This window comes from Vombatus ursinus, unplaced genomic scaffold, assembly GCF_900497805.2.
Source record: "Vombatus ursinus unplaced genomic scaffold, bare-nosed wombat genome assembly UNPS02010219.1, whole genome shotgun sequence".
Taxonomy (NCBI): Eukaryota; Metazoa; Chordata; class Mammalia; order Diprotodontia; family Vombatidae; genus Vombatus; species Vombatus ursinus.
This window is the reverse complement of record NW_020949997.1, coordinates 7,627,257-7,652,270: the sequence shown is the minus strand read 5'-3', so window position 1 is coordinate 7,652,270 and position 25,014 is coordinate 7,627,257. Positions and strand designations below refer to the sequence as shown.

The 25,014-nt window shown below is 39.8% G+C and overlaps 1 long non-coding RNA gene across 5 annotated transcripts in view; it reads left to right on the top strand.

Moving 5' to 3' along the window:
- Positions 1 to 25,014, top strand: part of LOC114037096 — an 813,500-nt gene that overhangs the window by 618,101 nt on the left and 170,385 nt on the right. For all 5 annotated transcript variants that reach the window (XR_003568412.1, XR_003568414.1, XR_003568416.1 and 2 more), the window contains one exon: positions 12,650 to 12,765. This is a non-coding gene — a long non-coding RNA (uncharacterized LOC114037096). The remainder of the gene's footprint in view (positions 1 to 12,649; positions 12,766 to 25,014) is intronic.

Sequence of the window (25,014 nt, the reverse complement as noted above, 5' to 3'; positions counted from 1 at the left end):
CAGGGTATTTAAAACTGACTCCTGATTTATATTCCACCTTCATGCCTTCAGCTTGAAGCCCTGGAAATGCTGTGATTCCTCTACGTTCCTGAAGGCAGAGATGGATGAAGACCAAAGCTAGCACAGCACTATGAGTTAACAAGGTTCTCTCTCTTCACCCTCTCTACAGTTTCTCCTCATCCAAACTCTGACTTAACATGTGTTTCCTTCTGGGAGGGGGTGCCAGTGGAGCAGTCCTGTGTGGAGACAGGAAGTCACTCAGCTCCCTCAGTTCCAAGGGACAACACCATATATAGCTTTAATGAAATAGAGTAGGGGCCCCTGCTAACCCCAAATTATAGAGAGGATGAAAGAAACCCACAACCACATGAGGTTAGGCTGTTTTTCCCTGAACTATTGTCTATATAAATTAAGGGTACCCAAGAGACCAGCATAGAGAGGTGTGCACAGCAAGACAGCTTGTAACTTACAAATAGAAGAAGGGCTTCATGTGAAATTCATTTGTAAGTCACTTGTTTGGAACTTAGAATTCATTTTCCCACAGAAATAAGGTTATACTTGGCAGTTAGATTTCTAGACCATCCTGAAAAAGGATATTCAACCCATGATGGACATGAAGTATATCACTGATCATTTCACCAATGCCTATCACATCACCTCTCTGGTTCTCATATTCCTCCTCTGAAAATGCAGGCTTTGGACTCTGATCACCAAGTTCCCATCTATCTTCAAAAGTCATTGATGACAGGAGAGGTATCTAGACTAGAGATGGCAAATGCTGATCTGGTTTAAAAAAAAAGGAGTGGGAAGAAAACGAAGTCTAAAAAACTTGGTGAACTTGAATTTTGATGCCAGGCAAATCCTAGAACTTACTATTCGAGAAATTTCTAACATATTTAGAAAAGGAAGTAGCGATAACAAAAAGCATGGTAGCATAATCAAGAACAGGTCATAGCAGAATAACTTCATTTCCTTTCTTCATAGGATTGCTAGACTGGTAGGTGAGTGAAATGCTATCAATATAGTTTACCTAGATTCTAGCAGATTCTTTAGGAAAGTCTCTCATGCTATTCCAATACAGGAAAAATGAATCATGGCTTATATGATAGTGTGTGTATTTGAAACTGGTTGAATAGTCAGATCCAAATATTGGTTACTAATGGTTCAGTGTTACTTCAGAGGGAGTTTACCCATGGAGTGCCCCAGGAAACTTTGCTTAGTCTTATGTTATTTATTTATTATCTTGTGTTATTTATTTTAAACAGTGAATTGGATAAAGGCATAGAAGGTATGTTAATCACATTTGAGCATGACACAAAGGTGGGAATAATAATAATATTTATGTAGCACTCACTATGTGCCAGGCTTTGTGCTAAGTGCTTTGCAATTATGATCTTATCTGATCCTCATAAGAACCCTGGAAAGGTAGGTGTTATTATTATCCTCATTTTACACATGAGAAAACAGAAGCAAATAGAAGTCAAGCAGCTAGAAATAATACATTGAGTGAAAGAGTCAATATCTACCCTGCCCAAAAAATGGCAGGCTAACTTGAATAACATACAATTTAATAGGTATAAATGATGTATAAGGTATTAATAAATAAACTCAGTTTTATACTTAGGCTCAAAAAAATCATCTTCAGAAGCCCAAGGTGAGAGGGCATGGCTAGACAGGAGTTCTTCTGAACATACTGGGGATTTTAATGAATGACAAGCTGAACTTGAATCAGTAGGGTGATAGAGAATCACTAAAAGCTAATTCAGTGATGGGCTGTAGTAAGAAAAGCATAATTTCTAGAAGCAGAGGTGTAATAGTCTTGCTCAAACTTGGTCAGAGCACATCTGGATTATTATGATCAGTTTGTTTAGGATAAACATTGATCAGCTAGAGTATGTCCAGATGAAGATGACTAGAATGATGAAAGCTGTCGAGATTATTCCATCTGACGATCTATTGAAGGACCTGGAAAAGAGAAGACTTATGAAGGTTAGGGTTTTGTGATGGTTGTCCGAAAATTTAAAAAGTTACCACATATAGGAAAAACAGACTTGTTCTTCCTGGCCTCCAAGGGCAGAAATGGGAGCAGTAGTTGAAAGTTACAGATGCAAGGTAAGCAAAATGTTCCTAGCCATTAGTATAATGCATTGGCTTGGAGAGTAGGAGGTTCTCTCTTAGTGGAGATCATCAAGCAGAGACTGGACAGCTACTTGTAAAGTGTTCTGTTCAGGAATAGCCCATACTCTAGATGGTCTTTTGTGGCCATTCCGGCTCTTTGGTTCAGTGACTCATCTTGGTCTATCACCATTTAAAAGGGTAAATATTCTCTGACTTCCAAATCAGGACACCAAAACACGTGTACCCTCTCTCAAAAGCAGGATGGGGAGATTTCCCTGGAAGCCACAGTAACTCTGATAGCAGCAGCTTGACAACGGGCATAGAGGTCTCTGACTAGGAGTAGCCAGGACAGATACATTCAGGCACCAATAAATTGTTCGATATGTTTGTCTAAGATCTGGCCCTTCACTACTTTTCAGTCAGAGAAAGCAACTCTGTGTCATTTACTGCCAAGGTACTTTGAAATAGTGAAATGAGTTTAGATACCTCCATTGGGAGGAGTCAGGGTGAGGTGTAGGAATCAAGGGCCTGAGTTCAAATCTTGACTCTGCCACTTACTACCCAGATGATCTTGGGGAAGTGACCTACCCGTCATTACCTCATTCCTGGACTATTGCAATAGCCTGTTGGTTGGTTTGCCTGCCTTGTTTCTCACCACTCCAGTCCACTTCTACTCAGCTGCCAAAGAGATTTTCCTGAAACATACGTCTTTCTTACCATGCCTAAAAGCATGCTCCTTCTACTCTGCATTAGATTCTAGTGTTCCCTGTGACCTCCAGGATCAAATACAACATCCTCTGACTTTAAAGCACTGCACAACCTGATACCTTCCTACTTTGCCAATGTCCTTACTTTCTGCCTCTGTCCACATATTCTATGATCCAGCAGCATTGGCTTTCTTAATGTGTCTTGAGTGGGATGCTCCATTTCCCAGCTGTTTGCTTTTTCAAAGGTTATTGCCCATGATCTCCTTCTTTTGCCTCTTCCTCCTGGCTTCCCTGGCTTCCTTAAAATCTCAGCTTAAATATTACCTTTGGTAAGAGACCTTTCCTGTACCCTTTGCTCCACTTTCCTCTGAGGTTAATTTATGCCGTATAAATTTTGTGTGTATATAGTTGTTTGCATATTGTCTCCCTATTGTTCCCTTAGGGCAGAGACCATGTTTTTTGCCTTCCTTGGTATCTCAGTGCCTGGCCCATAGTAAGCACTTAACAAATGCTCGTTGACTGCCAATCTCTCTGGGCCTCAATTCTTCATCTGTAAAAATGAAAAGTTTCAGCTTCGAAGACCTCTTCTAGCTCTAGGTTGATGATCTTGTGAAATTCCATTCATAAATTTGAGTCATTTGTAGGTTGAGTATGGCTTGAGTATGGCCTACCCCATCAGAGCTCCGGTCAGTGGAAAATGAATTTGAACTTGGATTGCTATGGGAAACATTTCATTTGTGCCCACATTCTCTTAAATGGCTGACCAAAAAAAAAAAAAAAAGAAGCTATTGGTTTTGACTTGAAGTCAGAAATAAACTCTGGCAGTCTTGGCTGGTAAGCTGAAAGGGGGGAACGTTGCTGTTCACTTTCAAAAGCTTATGCCTCCAAGGTTAGGAAACCAAACTAAATTTTTGATCTGTAAGCACCTTCTTATTGAAGGGCTGATTCTCATAAGGATTTTGAAGCTAAACCATTTGTAAGGAGAAGGCCAATGGTAAAAGAAAGCATAGACTCAAGGCTTAAAGGAAACCAGGATGACCCTAGTGGATATATCAGTCAGTTTCCCTAAAAGAAGTTTAATATACTTTGTTCTACCTTTCTCTTGGCATTGAAATTCCACAGGAATAGAAGTTGGTAGAAAGAACAGTATTACATGTGTTCAATGCAGGTAGATGCTTCTGTTCCCACCATTCAGTGTTCTATGACATGAAAAAATACTTTTTGATCATTAAAGCACTATATAAACGTGATCGATGATGATGATGGTGGTACTGGTGGTGGTAGAGGAGGAGATGGAGAGCAAATGTAGGTGGGAACAGTGAGTGTTTTATAGAATTAATGGAATTTTCTTGGATTGAATGTTGTTATTTCTAAAAGCTGTTTGCAAACTCTAATTAAGGAACATGTATTATTTCATCAAGGTAAGTACTACAAGAGATCCAGTGAAGTTTAAGACTTGGTTCCTACTTTCAGGAAATGTAGTATGGAAAACAAGACATAGAGGCAAATGAATAAATAGATAACAATACATATAACTGGATACATATACAATGCTTTGTGCAATAACAATAAAGTCATAGATAACGGTTGGAGATGACAGCAGAAGAGGAGAAGTTGCAAAGTCAACATAATGAATGGTCAAGTGAGGCAGTAGGTTGCAATGGGAGTGAGTTAGGAACAGGGAGAGAGATCACTTCAGGCTGGGGTGTTCTGGAAAGGCCTTTCAAAAAATGTCGAGCAGAAGTGGAACTTTGAAGGGTGGATTGAACTTGGGTGAGTGAAGAAGGTGGTGGGGGAGAACATTAATGAAAGGTGGGACACGAGAAGAACAAGTACAGAGGTAGGGGTCACAGACTGTATGAGGCCCACCTCTGATCACCCTTTCCAGGTGACTCAAGATTGAACTTCCACACAAAAGAACAGAAGCCAAAGGTGAAATTTGTAGAAGGTAGCATAATTGCTCAGATATGTTCTGTGCTTTGGCCTTGGAGTAGCCCAGGACCAGTGTAGATAGACCTACATAGACTCCCACGTGAGTTCCCTACTGGCCTCCAGAGCCAAACCCATACAAAAGAAATTGGTAAGGAATAGCAGCAACACCTTCTTCCCCCGCTTTTTCCACCCAAATTTCTTCACACAAAAGATAGTCTAGTCTCACTGCTATACACTTGAACCTAGCTTGAGTGCCTCCTTTTCTCCATACCCAATGCTGGCATATTCTCCAAAGCATATCTCTAGTACACAGACTCTGCTGTTTCCCACTGCCCATACCCATACTACTCATAATGGGGAAGCATGAGCTGTGTTCCAGGGGTCAGTGACTAACCCCATCTGGCTGGAGGATGGCCTCACACAGGCTTGTGGTGTAATACAAGATTGTAGAGGCAGGTTAGAGCCATCTTATGGAGGCCCTTGAGTACCAGCCTAAGGGGCTTGGTAGCCTCATGCAATAGCCCATTTATCCATGGAACCATAAAAGCTGGGAACCAGAAGAAGCCTTTGAAAGCATCCATTCTAAGACCCTCATTTTACAAGATGTAGAAATCCTGTGAATTTTTCTTCCTCATATACTTTCCCAAAATGTTTGTCCAAGTGTTCCATACCAGCCTCTTGTTAAAGTTTTCTGACAATTACACTGTGAGCTGCTTGAGAGCAGGGGCTGTTGTTGTTGTTCTTGGGATTTTGCCTTTCTTTATATCCCCATCACTTAGCCCTGGCACATAGTAGGAGCTTAATAAATAGTTGATGACTTTTTATTGACTTCTGACAATTTGCTGAGTCACTATGGGCAAGTCATTTAGCTTCTCTCAGGTTCACCCTGTAAAGTAAGGTTAACACCTGTAGCAACTAGTATACTTTAAACATTGTAAACTTTAAAACTATATAAATATAGGTGGTTGTTATTATTCACCCTGTTTGCCTCAGTTTCCTCATCTGTATAATGAGCTGGAAAAGGAAATGTCCAGCATCTTTGACAAAAAAACCCCCAAATGGGGTCATGAAGAGTCGGACACAACTAATGAACCAAACAACAACAAAGAATACCAACTTTGGGATTAGAAGAAGCCTAAAGTCAAAGCCTGGTTTAGAGGGTAAGAGATCCTCAAACTCTGATCTAATTGTTAGAACTGACCAGTAGCAGTTCCAATAGTGGAATGTAGCAGCAAGTGGAAAGATGCATAGAAAGCCTGGGAGGAAAGAAATAGAGAAAATGAGAACCCATCAAAACAGCCCAACCACAGTTGGAAAATTCAGCCTCAAAGGCTCATAGAGACCCAGATTTCCCTTTTCCCTTCATTATTAATCCTTGTGGGTATTTTTGACATTTTATAAATAAACATCTCCATCCAAGTCCTCCTCTGATGCCTCATCATGGCCTGGGGATGACCCTAGGTATTCAAAGACTATTCCTACAGACCACAAATTCTAGCAGACCTTACCAAGCTGGAAAGGCATCGCATAGAGGCCCATTGACAGACGACATACCTGATGTACTGGGACTTAGCTAAGTTCAGAGAGGTTTATCACCAGGGTGACCAGAGGAGGATGGACTTTTGGCCATGGGAACCCTCAAAAACGACCTACTAAGTTTAAGAGGGGTTATCATTGGTGTCAGTGTAGGGAGTCCACATCAATGGATGGAATATAGGAAGTGCTTAACAAATATCTGTTGACTGACTGACCGATGATACCCTAGAGTCTTGAATTATTGAAATATGTATTTTTAAAAGTGTAGCCTGCTCTCTCTCCCTCTCCCCCCACCCAGATTTTGGGTGTTCATAGATTTATAGGATTTAGGGTTAGGAGGAACCTTAGTGGTTAATCAACCAGACAATCAGCAGACATTTATCCAGTGTTTTCTATGTGGCAGGCGTCGTGCTGCCATTTGGGGATATAAATACAAAGGATGAAACAATTCTAAGTATTCCATTCTACCTGGGGAGTATAGCTTGCTACACAGGCAGAATAAATATAAAGAGGATAAGTACAGTGTAATTAAATACAAGGTAATTAAGGAAGGTAGGCACTAGCTGGTGGGGAGATCAGCAAAGTTCTCAGATAGAAGGTAGTTCTTGAGTCGTGACCCTCTGCAGTACCTGCCCTCAGGGGAATTGCATTCTCCTGAAATGGGGAAGATCCAAATCCAAATCCAGGGCTTTCACCCCTGTCCCACACTGTCTCTTCAAGGTAAATATAACTTTATTTGCTGGTGAGTGAATGGAACCCTGGATTCAGTCTTTACTTCGTGGCTAACAAAAATAAAGGGGGGGGGCAACGAGGTCAAACAAGAGCATTTACAACAGGGCGAGTTCTCATCTCTCAAGCTGAAGTAGTGTTTTTGCCCTCTTTCTGTTTCTCTTTTTCTTTCTCTCCTCCCCCCTTCTCCCACCCCAAAAGAAGGAAGCTGATTGCATTCATTAGGGCAGACAGCACAGTATGTTGTCTTCTTTCCTTGACTGGCTCTATCTTGGCTGCCTGCAGTTAGGGTGCTTGATGTGGTAGCTTTTATTAAATGCTTGTTTCAAGAATGACATCAATAGTCAATCAGATAAAGCAAGACCATGAAAAATAATTACCTGCCAGAGAGAAAGAGCATACGCAAGTGGATTGGGCACATACGTGAGCGCTCTCTCTCTCTCTCTATTTCTCTCTCTCTCTCTCTCACACACACACACACACACACACACACACACACACACACACACACGTATGCAGGGCTTCTTTTTTTCATGCCAGGGAAGGAAATTAAATTCACTTGTTGAATAGAAAACCCAGCCATGAATCTTTTCATTCCAATTACTGAACCAGCGGAACCTAGAAGCAATGGCTCAGTGTCATAGCATTTTTCAAAAGAGATCTGGTATTGGCTTCCTAGACATGTTTTCTCCTGAAATGGTCATGGAGGGGCCACCAGACTGTGCCATCGAAGTTAGATTCCTTGGAGTTGCTACCCGCTGAAAGAACAAAACAGCCCTTTCCAGCTTTTTGATTCAATCTGCTGCGGATCAGGAGTGCATGCTAATAAAAGATGGCATCGCCAGCTGAAAAGAGGTTTGTTTCTCCAGGGGCCAAAGAAATCTAGTCAAGGGGGTAAAGAAAAAAAAAGAAGACAAAGAGAAAATCAATGACAACAATAACAAAAATCTAACCCTCAGACTTTCCCCCCAAAAACTGACAAATTTGACTTGTCAGATGCAAGTTCAACTTGTGGACAATTCACTAAAGACTGATAATCTCCATAGCAACAACTACATCACATGATTTACACATAAGCACTTTCTCCGAGAGAGCAGCTTTCCTCAAAACCATTTTCTGGCAAATTCCACAATGTCGGAGGAATTAAACAGGAGCCCAATTGTGACCTTGACTGAGTAGTTTGCCAACAATTAAAAAATAATAATAATTAAATTACCCCTTTAACATTTTAATACTTGCATTTTTTCATCAAAAAGAGAAAATTCACCAAGATGCATCCCTCCAAGTAGAGATCAGGAGTGTGACTGTTAAAAAGGTCACAGGAGTGAGCAGGGAATGGTATAGCTTTGTATGACTTCCCCCCATCCTCCCCTCCTTCTAGCTGTTGGACTATAGCTCCAAGAAACCCTTCAAACTGTGGCCATCTGTGGATGAATGAGTGGGGATCCTCTCCAATCCCCTCTCTTAAAAATACCATCAGCTTCTAACCTGTCCAAAGGGAGGGTTTCACTGAGAATGCTATCTTTCTAATTAATGTTCTAACTTTCAAACTCCCTAACCTCTGGAATACAAACCTCTACCCCCATCATCGTAGTTATCAGGCCAAAATTCTCTTTCACTGAAGACTTTTGTTCCTTAGACCAAAAATTCAATTTTCTCCCTTCCTTGAGGAAGGTTTCTTTTTCTAACTGGTTCGAACCCTGAGTGTTTGGAGGTTGAGTTTCTAAAGGTGGCATAAAAAGTTTAGAGCTTGTAGGGCAAGAAATCCTTGGTTTGCTGAAAAGTGCCTGAGCCACAGACTGTGTGAGTGGCTGGACAAAGGTTTATTGCCCTCTCACTGAGCAACGCCCAGGTATGTTCAGCAGGCACTGAAATTTACAGCCGCCTTTCAAGAAAAGATAAACACACTTTCGACAACCTGCATATCAGCCCCTGGAAATCTATCCCTTCTGCTTTCAAGCCAGCTTAACTGGAGCTTAGCTGAATTGTTAATACTTGATCTTGCACAGGGCAAAGTTAGCTGCATTGTCCCCAGGCTAATGAACATTTTGGTCCAAATACAAGGATTGCAGACATCCTCTTTATGCTGTTCTTTCCCCTCCTCTGAAACAGATAGGTACAAACCAGCTCTTTGTGAATTGCTTCCTTTTAAGAGTGTGTTACTGCTGACTCAGCGACTTGGAGGCTGCTCTAATGAACTGGATTTGTCCTTGCTGGCTGACTTGAAAGGCTCTGAAAATATAACTCCAAACCAAGTGGATTTAAAAAGACATACGCTATTATTATAATTATTGTCCCCTCAGAACATTTATTGAAAGGAGGGAGGGAGAGAGACAGAAAGACAAAGAGACAGAGAGAGACAGATATGGAAAATGAGGGAGAGAGAGGGAGGGGGGAGAGAGAGAGAGAGAGAGAGAGAGAGAGAGAGAGAGAAGGAGGAGACTAAGGGAGTCACTTTCTTTTTTTGCATGAGTTTAGCTTCCTGGACCAGTATGCAAAATATTCAGTGGAACTGGGCTAAAAAGCAGGAATTTTGATTTTAAATATCAAACACTTCCTTGACCTGGATCCCTCTTATAAAGTCCATTGGCTTTTCTCTTAGATATCTCTTTGCTAGGGAACAGCCACTTCTCATTCACTTCTCATATTTTAAACTTGAACCGCATAGAACTATGAACCTTTGATGTGTCATGAAATCCAAACAATGGCCAAGGCTAGCCCTAAGCAAAATTGTGTAATAAGCAGAGTTTGTCTTCTGTGCTTTGTTCTTCTTTGTGACACCCTTTCATAATACTCAGTATCCCTAGGCACTGTCCTCATCCTCACTTTCCCTATATACCCCACACCACCTTAAAAATCTGCTTTCAGAGAAAGATTTTGGTTAATGCATTGATACTAAGCTCAGATGCCTAAACATAAGGAATTAATCTTTCATTGCGGAATTTCAGCTATCACAGAGTAGGTAAAAGACATATATAGGGTATCTCAAAAGTTAGTGCCATCCTAAGCCTTAATAGTATAAAGGATAGCCTATCCTAGGAGACTTAGATCTGTGTGTGTATGTGTGTGTATATATATGTATTTATATACATGTGTATATATACATATATGTGTATGTATGTATGTCTGTATACAGATCTAGATCTTCTAGGATAGATACCTCCTAGATATCTGTTTTATATAGAAATGCAGCTATATCTCAAATGTATGTGTATAAATATATATTTATCCTAGAATATTGATATATATGCACATATATTCTAGACATAGACAACAAATATATGTATTATATGATTGTCCAACCCTATGGTTTTTCCAACTAACTATATATTAGTATCTGGATGACAGGCATTATTTATCCATTTGGTTTTCCCAGTTTGGATAGTTAGGATAAACTCTTTCTAATTATTATAAATCTCATTTATGAGATCAAAATATTCAATATCTATGTACCCTCACTGAAGTATGTAAGTCCTCAAATGTAAGTCCACAACTAATCTGTATCTTTTCATCCTGTGTGATTCTTATCTGTGACAAAGATCCCCCATGGGATGTCCACCTAACATTTTGGGCAATCTTTCTCTAGGCTTTCTGGCTTTATGAGTATTCAGATGGGTTGCTCATGGTTACCACCCTAGATCAGGTTTTCTTCACTTCTGAACTATTATAATAGCTTCTTAAGTGATTTCCCTGCTTATAGGTACTCTCCTCTCCACTCCAGCCTCCACAAATGAGCCATATTTACATTTCTAAAGGATAAATCTGACTATGTAGTTCCCCTGCTCAATAAGCTTCAGTGGTTCTCTATTAATTTTAGGATAAAATACAAATCCTTCTATTTGACATCTAAAACTTTTTATAATATGGCACTGACCTATCTTTCCGGATGGATTTCCTATCACTTTTCCTCACATACTCTATTTTCCAGCCATACTGCAAAGACCTATTTCCTATTTTCTGGATGTGATATTCTATTTCAAATCTTCACACTTTACACAGGTTGACCCCTTGACCTGGAATGTTTTCCCTCCCCATCTCCAAGTCTTAGAATCTCTAGCTACATTCAAGGGCCAACTCGAGACCTTTCTTAATTCTCCCAGTTATTAACCCTATCCCCCCAAATTACTTTTTATTGACTTTTTATGTATTTTATATCTACTTACCTCTGAATATATTGCCTTCCCTACTACCAACCCTAGTTTTCACTTTGCCTGGAACATAGTAGGTAATCAAGAAATGCTCATTGAATTGAATCCATCTATTATCCTTTGTTCCTGCCACATGACTAGCCCACCTCCTTTTCCTGGCATGCATCTTTTTCGAAAATGTGCTAGATATAACTAGATACCACTGCTCATGAAGTGAAAATAGCTGAGGACAGTTTTGCATATGTTTGTTTGTTTGTTTAATGGGTTAGTATGGCCAAAGAATTTATCATTTAGTAGCTGGCCTCCTGGTGATAAGCTTTGCTGTACTTAGACGGTCTGGTTCTCAAAAAGCAGATACAGTCTGTTACAGGCACCATACTGGAAATGTTTCTAGCCTGGTAAAGTCTACCTGAGCTTTAACTCTGTTCTCCTACCCTTTGAGATCTCAGGGTCACCTCAAAAATCTATAAAAATACATGAATGGGGTGGGAATTTCTCAAATATTTTCTTAAAGATAGCTTCTAAATTATTTGCATGTGAAGCTGGCCTTAGGCCTCAGTTTCCTCATCCATAAATGGAAGTGGCAAAGGGTTGAACTAGATTATTCTAGCTTCAAATCTAATCTTATATACCTGAGGGTTTAAAAAATATTTTAACAATCCCAGAAACATTCTCATCAAGGCACATGTGATCCTAACTTTATGCTGGTAATTTAATGTCTGGTCAAAAATCTGGAAAAAAAATTGCTTTCTTTTCTCCTATATCATTCCTACATGTGGACCTCTCCCTTAGTTTCAAAGGGTGTGTAGCATGTGAAAGAGATGTGTGATAGGTGCACAATGGGGACCTTAACACATTAGTTTTGGCCATAGACCGGTTGATCATAAACAAATCAGTCAATCAACAAGCATTTATTAAATGCCTAGGCATTGTGCTAGGCACTGGGGATACAAAGATAAAATAAATAGTCCCTGCCCTCAAGGAGCTGACTTTCTAATGAAAGACACAGCATGCACTCATATAAGTTTATATAAAATATACATATATAAAATAAGTATAAGGTGGGGGAGGTTCTAGTTACTGGTACCTCAGGGAATCAGGAAATACCTTATGTAGGAGGTGACATTTAAGCTGATCTTTGAATGAAACCAGGGATTCTGAGGCAGTGGTTAGGCAGGAGGGCATTCTAGGCTTAGAGAGCCATCAATGCAGAGTTTCCTCAGCCTTGGTGACAGGCGACAGAGCATGGTGTGTGAGAAACAGCCAGAAGGCAGGTTTGTCTAAATAGAATGGGGGTGGGAGGGTGGGAGTGGGAGTCAGAATAAGTCTGAAAAGGTAAGTTAGAGACAGGTTGTGAAGGGCTTTAAATACTAAACAAAGGAGCTTATACTTGGTCCTGTATGTAATAAGGAGCTGCTGGAATTTATTGAAAAGAATATGTAAATGACAGTATTTGTTATCTTCCCCTACAATTCACAGATATCCCACAATCCTCCCCTGTCTGTGGAAGAGCCTCAGATCAGGAGAATAGCATCACATGGGGAAAAGTTTGGGAAGCCTTGATGCAAAGAGCTGGACCCATGAGACATGGCCAGGTAATATTTCCTCCTACATTCCTAATCAGCATCCATGTTTTCAGTTCAGAGTAGGCATTCTGGTCAGATGCTCCTCAGAAACATATAGGCCAGGAGAATAACTCTGTCTTATACAGATTTTAGGGACCAGCAGTAGAAAGAATCAACCTCATGGTTCCCATGGAAGGATCCACTCCGTGGACATCATTGCTCCCTACAGCAGCCTAGTGTTGAGGGTATCAAGCCACTTCCAGACGTTTTAAACAGTTCCTTTCCTTTTCATTCGGGCCACTGAAATCAGTTTTCCTACACTAATCAATTCTACACCCAGCCGTTTGACACAGATACCAATGGTTGTGGCTATGGCACAGCAGAGAGAACTCCCAGCCAAGAGTCAAGAAGACTTGAGTTCACATGTGACCTCCAACACTTACTAGCTGTGTGACCCTGGGCAAGTTACTTAGTCTCTGCTTCAGTTTCCTCATCTGTAAAATGAGGATAATAATAGCACTTACCTCCCAGGATTATTATGAGGATCAAAAGAGCTGATAATTGTAAAGTGCCTGGCACATAGTAGATGCTATATAAATATTAACTGATATGTAAAGTTAACAAGAAGTGATTCTGTCATTTCTGTGTGTTTTTATAATTTCTTATATTGGCTTTAAAGTTTTGCTGAAAATATTATTATTTCTTCCAAAACTCTAAAGAGAGTTATTTTCATTTAAACATAAAATCATTTCTGCAAGTGATTTATAGGTTCCCTTTGAGAGGAAAGGAAGTCAAGGAGGCAGCAGCACAAATACTAGGGAATGTATCCTATATTCTACAGCCAGAACCAGATTCGTGAATGCCTCAAAAACGTGTTGTTGGTGCTTAGCTAAAGCTGGTCCCACCAGGCCTCTGAGCCAACAGCTCATTCTCTGAAAGTGGTCGGCTACAGGGTGGTCCCTTTAAAATCAGGCCCATAGAAGGCAGGGAAGTTTTCAAAGAGCCTGTGCTTACTATTTAGAGAGGCAATAATACCTAATAAGAGCCTTATTCAAATGCCTTGTGCTTGATAGTATTGAGATATTGTAGAATGGAAAGAGGCACAGTCAGCTGAAGGAAAAAGTTCACTTATGAGTCATCTTTGTTGCAGAAGCACTGCAAAGAAGCTATTGGTTGAGGGATGATGGGAAAAATTATGGTATGCATGTAATCTAAGGAACAGCAAATAAAAGAGAATCATGAGAAGAATTAAATTAACTTATGTATAGAAAAGAGAATAGAATCAAGAGAATAATTTCTAGAATCAAGCAGGTTTTGAGCACCTACTGTGCTAGGAATGCCTCTAACAACGCACATGCCAACAACACTAAAATTTCTAACTAGTGAACTTGGATTAGTTGAAAATGGACAATCTTAGTCCCAGAGAAAAGCAAGAGAAAGGTATTTTCCTTCTTTTGATAGAGAAGTGAGATCCTCTGAGTACAGAGTATTGCATATACAGACAGATGAGCTAATTCTTTCAGTTGAATTTTGCTTCCATTTTTCTTTGTTACAAGGGCAGATTCATTTGGCAAAAGTGTCTTGGAAAATAGTCCTGATGGGGAAAAACAGACATAAATAAAATTTAATAGTTAAACCCCACGTAAGAGGCATGCTTATAGTTCATATTTTTAAAAATTTATTTTATTTTTCATTTATGGGATAAAACAAGTATTTCCATAACATAGTATAACCAAAAAGATGATTGCACATGAAACTGCAAATCTACTACGTACAACTTGCTATTCATTTTAAATATACAACAAAGTTATGATTTAAATTTCTTTTTTTCTTCCCTCCCCACCCTGCCCTACAGATGGCCACCATTAGACACAAACATATATATATGTGACAAATATATACATATATATAATTATTCTATACATCTATTTATCAGTCCTTTCTCTAGATGCAGAAAGAGCCTTTCCTCATCTGTCCTTTATAGTTAATTTGGGTAGTTATAATAGTCAAAATAACTTATTCATTCAAAGTCGTTTTTAAAACAATATTGCTGTTGCTGAATACAATGTTTTCTTGGTTCTGCTCATTTTGCTCTTCATTATTTCATGCAAGTCTTCCCATGTTTCTAGTATGTTAAATTTATAATAAATGGAGAGGGTAAATTTTAAGAAGACTAGAGAGATAAATAGGATTTTAGCCAAAAAGTAAAATGGGATTTTATTTGATCTTGTAAGCAATAAGGAGGTACCAAAGTTAAATGGTGAATAGGAAGGACTGCAAAGACATGGCCACATTAGCACTCTAAGAAGATGAATTTGGGGGCAGCTAGGTGGTGCAGTGGATAGAGCACTGGCCCTGAAGTCAGGAGGACCTGATTTCAAATCCAGTCTCAGAGCAAACACTTGACACTTACTAGCTGTGTGACCCTGGGCAAATCACTTTACCCCAATTGCCTAATAAAAAAAAAGAAGAAGATGAAATTGACAGCTGGTTATAGGATGGACTGGAATGGGCAGATATGAGACTGTACATCAGTAGAGTTTAGAGCTGGACAAATTGATGTGACAGTTATCTGCATAGAGATGCCCATTGAATCCATGGGAACTGAGATGATCATTATTATCAATAAACACTTATTAAGAGCCTGCTATGAAACAGGCACTGTCCTAACTGGTGGGTATACTTACTCTTACTTTAATTACAGTTCTAATTTTTTAAGTTGACATTTATAGAGAGTTTAAAGGTTTATTCAGTTTTCTCTTTCAAACAATCCCATACAGTGGGTAGTGTAAATATTATCATGATAACTATGCAGTTGTGAAGACCAGTGATCAGGGGAGTTGCCTGGCTCATCTTTAGTCACACAGGTAGGAAATGTTAGAACCAGGATTCATATTCAGGCCTTCAGATTTACCCCTTGCCCCTACACCTGTCAGTAGCTGGAGTATCTGGTTTTCCAGCCCACAGATTAGACATAGCAAATTAGAAGCAGTTGAGAAGGGAGGCTGTTAAAGGTCCTCACATACATAACTGCAAAGTGCAAAATCAAGAGAAGATACAGTAAAACTACAAAATGCAGACATAAGAACTAATAAAGGTCAGCCTCTGGGGCCAGTCAGCAAATTGGCAAATGACCTTAGAACTTCAGTTGTTCCTGAGGAATTTACTATTTTCTGGCCCAGAACGTGACCATGGCTCATCGAGGAAAGGTTAGGTTACATTTCATGTTCTCTACCCACGTAGGCAGAGAAAGTTCTAGAAAAGTCTCTATCAAAAATGGTCAAAACAAATAAAATTTGGTGATTAAAAGGATGTTTTTAATCATCTGGAAAATCCATTAATGTGAAACACCTTGATGCCTAATTATATTAAGTAAAGGAGAAGCAAATGTATTTGAGCAAGTGAGAAGGCAATTAAAAAAATAATGCTAATGGTGTTTGCCTTTTTTCTGAAGGAGAGAATTAACTTTTTTGGTTTAGTGTTGCTTTAGGGAAGGAAAGTAGGGAATGAAAAAAGCTTTGGACTTATTTTCAGAAGAACCTGGTTTCAAGGCCTAGTTCTGTCACTTATTAGCTATGTGACTTTGGGTGAGTAATTCTCCATCCCTGAGCCTCAGTTTCTCCAGGTAAAATAGAAATAATAATACTTCCACTACTTATTTCTGATGTTTTTTGAGGATCCCCTGAGATAATACACCATCCAACCAGAAAAAGGACTGTCAAAATGTCATTTTTTCTTTAGGATTATTAGAAAGAAAAGAAAAATGTGAAATTCAAGAGGCAGAATTGAGTGGGAACAGGAGAATGAGGTAAAGAATGAGACCATAGGTTTGGAAATGTGGAGAGCTAAGATAAAATGGAGGAAGAGGGATTTTAGTGTCAAGTTAGTACCTGGTGATGGTGGTTACTGGTTGGGATTAAAATCCCTGTTAACATGGTATATGAAGTTAAAAAAAAATTTGAATTACAGAAAAAATGAAAGTATGGGGAAAAAATAAAAAGACACAGCTTAGGAAAAATCTGCATGAAGCCTTTCCTGATCTCTCCAACTACTAGTGATCTCCACCCAAACTACTTGTATTTGAACTATTTTGTACTTAATTGTATTTATACTGATCTGTGTATATATACATGTATCTGCATATGCATATGTCACATATCATGTGTATATGTGTATATATTTCTTTCCCCTATTATAATATAAATTCCTTGGAAGCAGAGATGGTTTCATTCCTTATATTCATATCCCCAATGCCTAGTGCAGTGCCTAGCATATTGTAATTGCTTAATAAAAGCTTGTTTATTCATTGACTGAAAAAAAGAAGTATGCATCTTTCCATCAGAAAATACATAAGACATCTAGGGGAAATGATCCTGTTTTACCCCTTGGTACAAATTTTCTCATCCTTCTCCTATCTACTTCTAGCTGGCACTATCCTGCTACCATTAATGCCTCCTTACCTTGCATCCTTCATGGCACAGTTTACCATTCATTGAGCTGAACAGTCATGAGTAATTCTCAGAATTACCTCTTTCCAGTTTCCTGTGCTGGTTTTCAATCAATTCACAAGGTACCTTTAAAAATGGCACTCACCAAACTCTGGATTTATGGCTTTCCACAAAACCCATTTACAAATTGTTTCAACAGGCACTTATCCTTAACATCGGCCAGGCAGCAGCAGTTTGAGGGGGGAAAAAAAAACTTAATTGACTGAACATCAACCTGGATTCACTGACATAAATTAAGCCTGTTTGGGGATATAGAATCCACACTGGCCAACTGTATTGCCCAGCAGCATTCTTGGGTAATGTAGGTTTGTCTCCATTGGCAATGAAAATGAGGAATCACTTTCAATATTTCAAACTGAGCTTTAATCCCTTCAGTCCTGACTGAAAACTAGTACTCTGTCTGGTCTGTGCCCTTGCATTAACTTTGAAAGCTGAAGCTATTATCCAGATTCTCAGATCAGAAAGGCATAAGCCCAGGTGAAATCTTCATCATTGGTCCCGATATTAATGAGTGTAACACTTTCACTAATTATGGCCCTGTGTTCAGCTATGAGAAACCCAATTTTAATATCTCAAAAGATTTTTTTTTCTTACAAACTTCTACATATTTGATCAGTCAAGACCCACCATGAAATACAATAAAGAAGATTATTAGGTATGGGACTTTAGGGAGCAAGTCATATATGGAAACTAAATTTCGGTGCAGAAAATCGAAATCTCATGTCCAAGTTTGGACTTTCAATGCTAAAATGAAATGGTCACCCCACTCTCCACCCTAATCTAGGAAAATTGCTAATTTTTTCTCTTCCCTAAATCAGAAAAAATGTATTGTTACATTCTAAAAGAGCCTTCCCCCGCCCCATCTGTGAACAGCTGATTCTTTATCATCTATTCAGGTATTTTCCACTTTAATGGACAACCCAGGCTGTATCTGAGTTGTAATGAAAAGAGCCCTTGGCCGGGAGTCAGGAAACTTGGATTCTGGTCCCAGCTTTGTCTCTAATTAGCTGTGCGCCTTTGAGCAAATTACTGTAGCTCTCTGGGCCTCATCTGTAAAATTAGAGGGGTAGGTTAGATGGCCTTGAAGATCCCTTCCAAAAGTAAAATTCTGACACCTCTAAGACCTCCTCTTCCTCCTGTCCAGTCAAGCCCTAGACACTTAACTTTATATTAAAACAAGGTAGAAGGATGGGATAGAGTGGAGGTTGCGGGGGGAGAAGGGAAGCTTTTGCGTACAGATAGACCACTGGGCCTGGAGTCAGGAAGATTCATCTTGATTTCAAATCTGGCTTCAGACGCTTATTAGCTTCATGACCCTGGGCAAGTCATTTAACCCTATTTGCCTCAGTTTCCTCATCTGTTAAAAAAATGAGCTGGAGAAGAAAATGGCAAATTACTGCAGTATCTTTGCCAGGAAAACCCCAAATGAGGTCATGAAGAGTCGAACATAACTGAAAGGACACAACAACAAATCACATATGATTGTGAGCCCTGGCTAAATTTATATCCCTGGTTGCTATCCAAAGGCAAATATAAATGACTTAGGGCCCGACTGTTTGGTATTATTTGTATGCCTTTACTCTCCAGTAGCACAGATAATTAAGAGCAAACTATATAGAACACTTGAAACTTTAATGCATTATACAAGACTTATAATGAAATTTACATTTGATGTGAAATTATAATGTTCTAAGGTTAAACTGAGGGAAAAGAAAGGGGATCTCTTTCCATTGAAAATTGATGTTGTTGAAGTGAAGCCTTTCCCAGCTTGCTTCTCCATCAGTAAGCAGTCAGACTTTTGGAATTGTGTCTGGGTGGGCGGTTTCCTTCAGACAAACTAGAAAACAGAAGGATCGGCTGCAACCTGTCATTATTATCCTTCTATGAGATGTGCTACGTGATCTTAGTATGTAATCCCAACACCAATAATTAGCATGCTAAATCATGCCTTTTGGGCCTCCGAATGCACTTTTTATATGTTCACGTGTGTATATATACATGGATCTGTTGCTCTGGGAGTTTGGATTTCAGGCTGAAAAATAAAGCTGTGAGTGATATGAAGACTTAGTTTGAAAGGGAAAAAATATCAAGGCCTCCTGTTTTCCTCTATTCCTCTCCCTACACCTCTTTCTCTTTTTTTCTCTTAGTCTGTATCATGGTTTCTTAATCTGAGTGGAAAAAAGTTAGGACAGAGACTATTTCAGTTGAAAACAACTTCTCTATTGAGGGATTCTACCTGGGAATCAAGAGGGAAGGAAGTATTAGCAGTGACTAAATTGAAGCCACCTCAATACTTCAGTGACCTGTAATTTAGTAAATGTGGGCTGTCCCTCCAGTGACAGAGATGTCAACAACTCTCCTACTTTGTCTTTGAGAACTGCAACTGTGAGCAAAATATTTATCACTCTGAGGTCACCCTGTTGATGAACCTTGGTCAACAGGACTAGAAGTAGTTGCTGACCCTGTGTTTGAAGGCTTTTCAGTTTGATGGCTTCAAGGGCATTATGCTGTGGTGGGGGAGGGGTAGGTGGTAGCCTTCAAGAGCCCAAGGTCGGGGGCAGCCAGGTGGCGCAGTGGATAGAGCACCAGCCCTGGATTCAGGAGGACCTGAGTTCAAATGTGGCTTCAGACACATAACACTTACTAGCTGTGTGACCCTGGGCAAGTCACTTAACTCCCATTGCCAAAAAAAAGAGCCCAAGGTCACTTCCATGTCCTAATGGGGATCTGAGGACTCAACTAAGAAACAGCCTCCTCACTTCCCCCCAAAACCTTTCCTTCCTGACTCTGCTTGGGTACAGGCTTACAAATAAAATAAGTCAACAGAGCAGGTAAACAAAGGAGTTGAAAAGGATACAGTTCTGCCCTAACTCTCCAATGTTAACCTACAGAGTGGAAAGTCACCTTTCCAAGTTTAAAATGAAAACAGATGAATGCAGAGTCTCAGCATTTTTGTTTTCTCTCCCTTCTTTATCTTTGTCTTCATTATTCTCACTGTCATAAGGAACACTTACCTCTGGAATAGTTCTAATGCTAAGTCAGTTAATAGACATGGTGACACTTCTCTGGAGGTATGGGAGCCATTATACAATGCCACCACAAATAAAGGACTGAGAGACGATTGAACATTGATGACAAGTACATGAAATAAGTGAATATAAAAATCAAGTTGTAGAAATATGAATTCTAGATACTGTTGTTATTCAGTCATGTCTGACTCTTGGTGACCTTCTTTGAGGTTTTCTTGGCAGAGATACTGGAGTGGTTTGCCATTTCCTTCTCCAGTTCATTTTACAGATGAGGAAACTGAGGCAAACCAAGGTTAAGTGACTTGCCCAGGGTCCCACAGCTAGTAAGTGTCTGCGGCTAGATTTGAACTCAGGAAGATGAGCCTTCCTCATTCCAGGCCTGGCAGTCTATCCACTGTGCCACCTAGCTGTCCAGCCTAGGGGCTATGAAGCCTGACCTAGTGTCAGGTCTCACTACTCTTGACCGCTGATCACTTACTCTCAGAAGATCATTCGGTGAGAGAAGGATTAGAAGAAGTGTTAGTATAAGTTAGTGAGGGAGGTTCAACCTCAGGTGGGCCTTGAAGGAAGGGATAAACTTCAATCAATTAGGTGGTAGGGGGAAGGGAAATCCATAGGTAAAGGTATGATGCTGGAAAAGGGAAAGATGAAGACAGAGCATACAGAGTAACCCAATCTTGGCTAGAGTATAGAATGTATGAAGAGAAAGAGCTCAAGATAAGGCTGAAAACTAGGTTGGAACAAGACTGAATATGTGTGTTTGGGGAGGTAGAGAATAGGGAGTAAACGACAGTTTAAACTCTATGGAGTAGGCAGAAGAGAAGGCCTGAATGTTTTCTGAGTAGAGGTTTGACAATCACAGTAGTGTGGTAAGAATATTGCTCAGGTGGGATGGATTTGAGAAAGAAAGGAAAAACAAAGAGGATCCTCTCATAATAATCTAATTGAGAAGGGGTGAGGGCTTGAACTAAAATGATTATAGTAGGAGTGGAAAGGAGGAGATGGATTTTAGATATGTAGATGAGATAGAATCTACAGGATGTGACAATTGACAGCATATGTGAGATGAGGAAGAAGGAACAGATGAAAAGATAGAGGTTACAAACCTGAGTAAGTGGGAAGATGGTGATGCCATCAACAGGAAGAGAAACTGGGGAAAGGGCAGGTTGGGGGATGGCAATAATAAGATTATTTCACATTTGACATTTTGACTTGATTCAGTTTGAGGTGCCGGTAGAATATACAGGTGAAACTACACCAGAGGCAGTTGGATATAGGGACCAGAACTCCAAGGTAAGGTCGGAGATGGGGTCATAGCTCTGTGAGTAAGGTAGGCCAGGAATTGACTTGGGCAACATGATTTGATAAGACAACAAACATAGGTTATCTAGCATGAGCCAATAAGGAACTTTTCTTAGGGAGATGACCTGTGGTACAGGCTTTCAGGTAAATAATCACCTGCTAGGGAAAAGACTCCTGAGGAGCATGTAAGTATGTACTCTTTGTCAGCTTTTCAAACCCTAGCTCCACTGTAGGCCACCTCTACCCGGGGTTACTGAACACATCTTCTCACAGAGGAAGTAGAAGACCGTGAGAAACTGTGCTCACTCTAGATTCTTCTGTTGCTTGGGAGTTACAGCCTTTGTCTCTCAAGGGTTCTTATCCTTTTTTTGCATCAAGGGTCTGATTTTTTTAACTAGATAAAAGAGGCCATTCTTTGCCTCATTTCTTACCTAGCCTTAATCACTGTATGGGCATTGCCTCAGACAAACTGAGACCTGGGAAAGACCTTAGCTTAAAAAGGCTAAGGTCTCCCATTTCATCTGGGGCCATCTCCAGTCTTCCTGATCTATACCTTGCCACTAGACCCAGATGGCTCTGGAGGCAAGAGTGAGGCTGGTGACTTACACAGCCTTGCCTCACTTAAGTCAATTCACTTGCAAGTTATGACATCACCTTTCTGATGTCATGGTTCTCTTTGAGAAGGAAGGACAAACAACTGATTATAGGCGATCAACAACAGGACTTTGTTTAAAACCACATTCCAGTAAGAGACATCTTGTGTGTTTTGGTGGCTTAAAAGGTTATGGGATCAGGCATTCCCTAGCTCTCTCCTTGTTTATCAATCATCTATTTTCACTCATACCTTTTGAGATACTTAGCTGTATGACACTGGATAAGTCCCTTCCAGTCCCTGGGCCTCAGTTTCCTCAACAGTATAATGAGGGGATTGAACTAGATGAACTCTGAGGCCCTTCCCTCTCTAGAACAATGATCCCATGATCCTAAGGATATACAAAGTCCAGGCCATTTCATGGCAGGGGGGAGGAGGGGAGGAGGAGTGCTGCCAGATTCTCCAGGAAGAGCAATGGCTAAACAAGGTTATGATCTAATTTGATATCTACAAAGAGCATCCCATCCCACATCAGAAGGTGTTACCAACATTTTGGAAATGATTCTGCACACGAAATAGTTGCAGTCCTCTTGAATGGTGCCAAATCATCCTTATTTTTAAATTTGAAAAAAAAAAAAACAACTTTCATCCATAGAATGAATCCATTATGTCACTTCTCAGTTTTCAAAATGGATGAGGATTTAAGTCCAGCTAGGAAGATTTATTGGGCAGTGGAATTTGTCTTTCCTATTCAAATGAATAGCTAGATGATTTGCCCCAGTGCTCATAAAAGCCAAGGCCTAACCCTGTGCTCATGGTAATCTTTTTTTTATTCTTTTTGAAAATCTGTAGAACATATTAGACCCTCTGTTTTTTATTACGAATTAAATCATTTGGTACTAGCAGCATTCTGGCCCACAGAGAATTGCAAACTGTAAATCTCAAGACTGTATGCTTGCCAGTTCCAACCAATCTCTCTTAGCTTACTATGTCTCTCACTCTCTAGGGCTATACTGAAGAGACAAGCTTTTGGTGTTTTATAATGAAGTGTGCACTATGAAGATCTTTTATAATGGCATGTCTATAGGCCTTTAAAGCCAAGGTAAAAATAGTCCTGTAAATCCCACAAGCTTACCAAGCAGGGACTTGTCAACGAATGCCCAGTATATAATATATATATGTTACAAAGTCTTTGGTGGTGAGGAACAGCTTCCATAATTGCTTTCAGCAGTGACTAAAACTAGACTCATTGACAATGTCAAAATTAAAATATATATATGTACATATATGTATATACATACATATATAAATACTTATCTACATATACATGTATGTATATATAGGTATGTAGGTATGTATGTTTGTGTATATGTGAAAATCTCACTTGGGCCATGCCAAAAATCCTTAAAGGAGGTCATAGATCCAAGATCTCCTTCCTTGTCCTCATTTCTGGAAAGTTGTACTTAGATCAAATGTTGAAGTAAATTAAAAGGCAGGGAAAGACAAAGTCTCAAAAAGAACGTAGGGGGCCATTTTCAGCCAAGAATAATGATTTTCAAATGTGAACATATACAATATTCACTTTGCAGCACAGTGCCCTGGGAGTGAAGGGAATCAAGACACACCATTTAAATCATTGTTCTGCCTCCAGGTAAAACAGTACCTAGATCTTCCCAATCTCATCTGCATGTAAGGACAGTTCATAGTTTGCTTCTGAATTTATCCTCATCAAAATCTTCATCCTTCTCAAACATATCTTATACCCCTGCTGTGTGTAAGACCCTTGTACTAAATTCTCAGGCCGGTGCTTCATCCTCTTATGGAGAAGACCCTGGATTCTCAAAACTTATACCAGTAAAATATAAGCTCTCCTAGGTTCTACCAAGATGGAAAAGCTTTGAGTGTGGCCTGATAATAATGAATTCAATTATGTGTTTGTCTTCCGAGGCTTAGCTTAGTGAAGTCTACAGAGACTTAATCATGAAGAAATGGGCCATCAGGTAATAGATTTTAGGGGGTTTTTTGTATTGTTGTTTGCTTCATTTTGTTTTTTGGCTATAGCAAATCTTGATGACTGGCTGTTAAGGAGGCTTGGATGAGCTGTGATTTCTATAAAATAATCTATCAGGGTTTAGCATGTACTTATTATGTGGCAGACACTGTTCTAAGAGCTGGGCATACCAAGACAAAAATTAAACAGCCCCTGAATTCAAGAACCTACATTCTAACATGGGGTGGAGGTTGAATAGCATGTACTTAAGGCCTGGAATTGGACTTGTGATTTCATTGGTGTAGGGAATGCCCCATTGATGGAGGTCTCTCTACCAAGAGAGGTGAGCACCCTCTCTTAGCATATTCCACCTGATGCAGGTCCTCATTATCTCACACCTGGACTGCTACAATAGATGGTTCATATCTCTGCCTCAATCTCTCTCTACTCCTTCCCCTTAGCTGCCAGAATGATTTCCCTACAGTGTGGGGGTCTAGTCATGTTATATACCCCAGCCCTACCCCCTCTGTTCAGTCAACTCCAGTGGCTCTCTGTTATCTTTAGGATCAAATATCAAATATCCATTGTTCTTACACTTACTTCCCTTCATACGCTCAATGATTCGATGACACTGGCCTTCTTGATGTTCTTTACACTCTATACTCCATTTCCCAACACCTTTTCAATGGCTTTTCCCAATCCATAGAATACTCTTGTTCCTCACTTTCTGGCTTCTTACAAGACTCAGTTCAGATCTAACCTTTAGCATTAGGCCTTCCACCTCAGCACATTCTTCTCCCCCACACACAGCAGTCCCTTCCATTTGAGATTATCGTCCATTTACGTGTGTGTGTGTGT